The sequence below is a fragment of the Miniopterus schreibersii genome, assembly GCF_964146895.1.
Source record: "Miniopterus schreibersii genome assembly, chromosome: X".
NCBI lineage: Eukaryota > Metazoa > Chordata > Mammalia > Chiroptera > Miniopteridae > Miniopterus > Miniopterus schreibersii.
This window is the reverse complement of record NC_138104.1, coordinates 903,303-908,539: the sequence shown is the minus strand read 5'-3', so window position 1 is coordinate 908,539 and position 5,237 is coordinate 903,303.

The following is a 5,237-nucleotide window of genomic DNA, read 5'->3' as shown; positions in this document are numbered from 1 at the left end:
AATCTCATTTTGGAGCTCAAACCTCATCTCTCAGCTCTTTTCTTCAGTAGTCCCATCTGGCCTGCCTTTTTCTTCTCAGCCCTTCTTCTTAACCTTTTCTTTGCAACTCTCTCAAGTGGAACCCAGGTTCCCATGCCTCCAGGATCTAATGGGTCCCAAGAAGTGGCTGCCATTCTCTTGGCTTTCTGTGGCTGCTTCCAGGCCATTATTACATAATTTTTATTCAAGTACCCCTCTTCCCATACTATCCAGTTAGACTCTTTCCCTTTTATTAATCCAAAGAGGGAGCACATTAGGAGCAGCAGGTTTGTGAGGGAAGGTCTTTATAGGAGACGTAATGGTGAGACCAGGTACTAGTAGAAGATATGGATGGTACATCCAAGTGGAAGATGTCTAGCCAGATATTGAAAATGCAGTTACCAGGGGTCCTTTTAAGCAAGCAATTTTGTGGGATTTTCTGGAATCAGAACTGGAGATTCATTTTCTCTTCCTACTTCTTTTCTACGTACAGCACCAGATAAGGAAAAGATGATGGTCTACCAGAGATAAGGCAAGAGTTTGTTTTATCTTAAAAATCATAAAATTAAAATGAATTTCTATTCAGTATAATTTCAGTAATATATATTTCATTTTTACTCTTCAAAAATTGTAGATCCATTGGTGTATGGAATGCAGTGATACTTTACAAATCAGACTGCCTTTCAGAATCATCTGGGACATGTATAGAATATTCACATGCTTGACAATAGAATATCCTCAGTATTCTCAAGTGTTCAGAGAGGGAGAGATCACAACCTCCACTGAGATCTGTCTCCCTTTCTACATATACAAGCCCACCCTAAGAATGCATTCTTCTGTCACGAAAGTGGTTTTAATTGTTCTTTTATGAGCAATCTAGATTTTATAAAGTGTGTGTGCTATATTAATAATGGACCAGGTTGATGAAAACAATCATCAGTCAATTTACTCAGAAATCATCATTACAAACCACTTGATCATCACTGTGACAGCTTGTGATAGCGCCTGAAGAACTTCAATGATTAATTTACAATCAGTTTTCAATCCATATACATCAAACAGATAGTGCATGTAGTAACATTTGCCACATTTAATGCAAAAGTGAAGGCAGAAAAGTAGGTTCATTATGATGTAGAAATGTACTTTCCTACGATGCTGATAATGGTAGCATCTGCATTATTGTATTGTTAGGAACATTATACAGTCAATATTTAAGGTGCTTAGAACAGTGTCTAGCACATGGTAAGTGCTATATAAGTATTACACACACACAAAGGAGAGAGAGAGAGAGAGAGAGAGAGAGAGATTGATTCTGCATATCCCCTAATTCTTTCACTGGATAAGTGTCTTTTGTAGCCTGTATAAAATAACTGTGTTGATGTATTTGTCTTGTTCCATCCAGAATATATGACCATTCTCATTTCTATGTAGTCTTCCTTCATTTACTTCTTCAAAATTATTAAGTTTCTTCCTAGGCTTTCTTGCTTTAAATTAAGTAATTACAGATCTTTTCATCTTTCATTGTAGTTCATATTTTCCTGTACCTTAATCACCTCTTTTCTGTGCCTCTAAGACATTCTAAGAAACTATTTTGCCTACTGAGTGAGTGTGACTCTGGATGCCATTTATAATGGAATAATGGTCTCATAAAATTTTAAAGGCCAGGTTTTACTTAAATTCAGTAATCTCAACTCCATTATTTAAAAGATAGGTAAACTCAACTCTCTAGGATTTTGTGTGGCATTGAAAATAGAAGTCAGCTATGTTTATAACACAAACTCATTCACTCAACAAATATTAATACTATCTACAAAGTACTCAGTGATATATAAAATCATTCAGGGTTTGACTGGGAATTTTATAGGCATCTAATTTCTTACACCTGCTTTTTATTTCCCCTAATTGGAACCAACATGAGGAGAATCAACTTTTTGCTAGATGCAGCCTACCCTACTTGTATTGGTCAGTGTTATCCAGAGAAACGGAACCAATAGTATGGAGGTATGTGTGTGTGTATATACACACACACACACACACACACACACACACACACACACACACACACACATATACACACGCACACATACATACACTTCTATCTATGTGTGTATCTATCATCTATCTATCATCTATCTATCTATCATCTATCTATCTATCTATCTATCTATCTATCATCTATCTATCTATCTATCTATCTATCTATCATCTATCTATCTATCTATCTATCTATCTATCTATCTATCATCTATCTATCTATCATCATCTATCATCTATCTCTATCTCTATCTATCATCTATCTATCTATATCATCTATCTATCTATATCTATCTATCTATCTATCTATCATCCATCTATCTATCTATCTATCATCTATCTATCTATCTATCTATCTATCTATCTATCATCTATCTATCTATCATCTATCATCTATCTATCATCTATCTATCTATCATCATCTATCTATATCTATCATCTATCTATCATCAGTCATCTATCATTTATCTATCTATCATCTATCTATCAATCTATCAATCATCTATCTATCTAATCTATCAAGATATATTTTAAGGAATTGCACAGCTGGGCATGGCTTAGCGGTTGAGTGTCGACCTAGGATCCAGGCGATGTGGGTTCGATTCCTGGTCAGGGCACATGCCCAGGTTGTGGGCTCGATCAATGACTCTCTCATCATTGATGTTTCTATCTATCTCTCTCCCTCTCCTTTCCTCTCTCTGAAATCAATAAAGATATATATATTTTTAAAAAAGATATATTTTAAGGAATTGGCTTATGCAATTGTGAAGGCTTGGCAAGTCCCAAATCTGCATGGTAGGCCTACAAGCTATAGATACATGGAAGAGATGCAATTCAAGTCCAAAGGAAGCTTGCTGGCATAATGCTTTGTTATTTTGGGGAGGTCAGTCTTTTTCTCTTAAGGCCTTCAACTGATTGGGTGAGACCCACCCACATTATGGAGAGTATTTTGCTTTATTCAAAGTTTACTGATTTAAATGTTAATGTCATCAAAAATACCATCACAGAAACATCTAGAATAATGTTTTACTAAATATCTTGAGTACCATGGCCTGGTCAAGTTGACACATAAAATGAACCATCATGGGAGGAGCAGCTAGAGAACAGCAGGCTTCTGCCTTTTCCTAACATTCAATAGGGAAAGAACACCAGAGAGAGTTTACTCCCAGAGAGAGTAAGAGGATTTTCTTGCCTGTATAGTGATTTCTGCCTCATACCTAGCAACCTGATGAACCCTTCCTCTTTCCTTGGGAAGGACCAATGGAAAGGCTTGAATAAAGGATGTAAAGTTTCTCATAGACTTCTGAAATAACAGAAACATCCTGACTGAGATAGGAACTTGGGGAGAGGAAAAGAGTTTTTCTTAAAATCCAGTGCCTGCTTTCAAAGACTTTATAAACTAACTGGAATAATACAGAAATAAATGGGTGAACCATTCCACTTGCTCTATGGAGAAGAAATCAAAGAATTTATATAAACAGTATAAATCATATAGGGAGAAATAATTTCAATTGTGGATTATAAACTCAGTGGTTCTAAGTTATCAGTTACGAAAAGAACCCACTGCTACTGTGTTTAAAAAGATCACAGATCTTGGGAATAAGAACCTGAGCTCAGAGAGACCTGAGTTCAAATAGTGGCTAGAGCTACCTGCTCTCTGTGTGTTTGTGTGTGTGTATGTGTGTGTATCTAATTTATAAAATGAAGGTGTGGTTATGTACCTCACAAGGCTTTTGTTAGGATGGTTTGAGATATCATATGAAAAGTACTTTAAACAGTGCCCAGAACGTAGTAGGAAATCAACAAACTGCAGGTTATATTATTGTGAATAGCCGTACCATCAAGAGAGATAGCAGAAATGGAGGTTGTAAGAAATGAGTCCATTAATTAACACATTCTAAAAAGTGTGGGCATGTTTATAAGCCTACTCACCTTTGCCAGTAGATAGCAGATGTGGAGCAATGATCTTTACTCAGTCCTTTTTGTTTCATAAGTGACATTACAGGACCTGTACAAGAAATAGAAATGACTATCTATATATACTATATATATATATATATATATATATATATATATATATATATACCATACACATTATTTGCTGTCTGATATTGTGCCATAACTTTTCAAGCTCTGTGACTATGAATTGAAACAGCAAGTTGCTTTGGATTTAATTGTTGTAATTTATTGCTTTTTCTGCCTTCAGCTGCTGACTGTAAATTTTTATAGAGAATCACAAAATCGCTTCCTGTTTTTGACACATAAAGAGCTTTCCCCTCCTAGTTATGCTCATAAATTTATGTTGGGTGACCTTTGCATCTGTGGAAATGATTTTTGTAACCTAATGCAAATTTCCTGAGCTCAAGACATAACATGAGTACGCTTTTTGTTTTTTTATATTTCCTGTTAGCATTACCATTGTCATGCTGCCTATAAATCAATTAGTCTGCATTAATGAGAAGCTCAAGTCTTCTGGAAACTTTGCTTGATAAAATACCTTTGTCTCTACCAACTTACATGTCTAACATGGAATTCCTGTAAAATCACATTAAGGACAATGGGAAATTAAAAAGTAGTAGTTTCTTGTTTAGATAAAAGGCTCAGCTATGATCATTAACAAAATCCATTTGATATAGGAAGAAGAATTTTTGTACTGTTTATTATTACATAGTTTTGCCTGAAGCTTTACCCACTTTCTCTTCCCCTGTTGTATGTGAAGTAAAGAATGTACCACAGATAATTGGTATGTGCACCCACTGCTGACTTTTGATTATAGAAACACAGGCCAAGGCCTGAGCATCTTGTTGACTCAGTTGAACAGATGGAAAGCATGAAGATTCACCCTCATCAGCAGGTTACAATTTGGCAACTTGAGTTTATGAGATTCAATATGCATATGAAAAAATAATGAGGAAGAAAAAGCATTTATCCTCAATAAATTTAAATAATTTTTCCTTTCACAAAAATTCAATAAAAACAAAATTAAAAGAAGTATTTTATTTCCTCATAAGCGCTAATGAACAGCGGCAAAGTGGTCCTGGACTTGAAACTGTAGCTCATAACTCCCATTTAAGCCTTATCACCCATAATCCCTTAGAAGGCCAATTTCCTGTTGAAATCCATGGGGAATTCACTAAATTCTAGAGGGCAAGATCAAGTCCTAGAGAAACTTATGCTTACAGATT